Genomic DNA, 895 nt, shown 5'->3' with positions numbered 1-895 from the left:
CCGCCCCCGATGACGTGGTTTCTACGTATTGATCGTACGTATTGATGGTGTATTTCGAGGTGAAGGGGGCTTGTATTCGTCCAAAATGAGTTGTTGTTTTTTCTGTGTTTTGTTTTCTTGGTTTGTTCTCTCGCTCCTTCCTGTTTTTCATCTTTCATTGCAGTTCTAATATCTTTAGTGTGTGACTCACTATGTAACACACACACACACACACACACACACACACACAGTCACACACACACACACACACACACACAGACACACTCTGTTTCTCACACACTCACGCACACACATACACTCTCTTTCTCTTTCTTTCACACTCTCTCTGTCTTTCTCTCATATGCACACTGTCCATCTCTCACACACACACACGTTCTGTCCCTCTGTCACACACACACTCTGTCACTCACACACTCTCACGCTTCATTTTTGATTTGTATTTATTCTCTGACGATGTGATGAGAAACCGACCTTGAAACGATGCCCTACGCCAAGGGGAAAAATTACCCTTGAATACGTTCATTTGTGAATTTTAAGTTGACAAATTGGTAAAAGTATAAGATTTTTAAAAAAGCACCAAGGAAACTTTCACCTAAACACCTCAAAAGGTGTTTATTTTAATTTGTTTTGTTTTGTTTTATTTTGTTTTGTTTTATTTTATTTTTAATTTTTATTTTGTTTTGTTTTGTTTTATTTCATACATCATTCATCTGATGTTCGACCGAAGGAGTGAAGGGGAAAAGGGAAAATTCTCTTTGTCTGTATTGATGTGAGTTTGTTCTTGTGTTTATTTGACTCGGAACATGGTGCAAAGCTTCACCGACGTCTTTTCTCCCGAAAAAAAATCTGCTTTCATTCAAATATGTTTTTTATGAAGTGACTTTCCATCTACACC

This window comes from Zeus faber, assembly GCF_960531495.2.
Source record: "Zeus faber genome assembly, chromosome: 22".
In the NCBI taxonomy this organism is placed as follows: Eukaryota; Metazoa; Chordata; class Actinopteri; order Zeiformes; family Zeidae; genus Zeus; species Zeus faber.
This window is presented reverse-complemented; position numbering follows the sequence as displayed.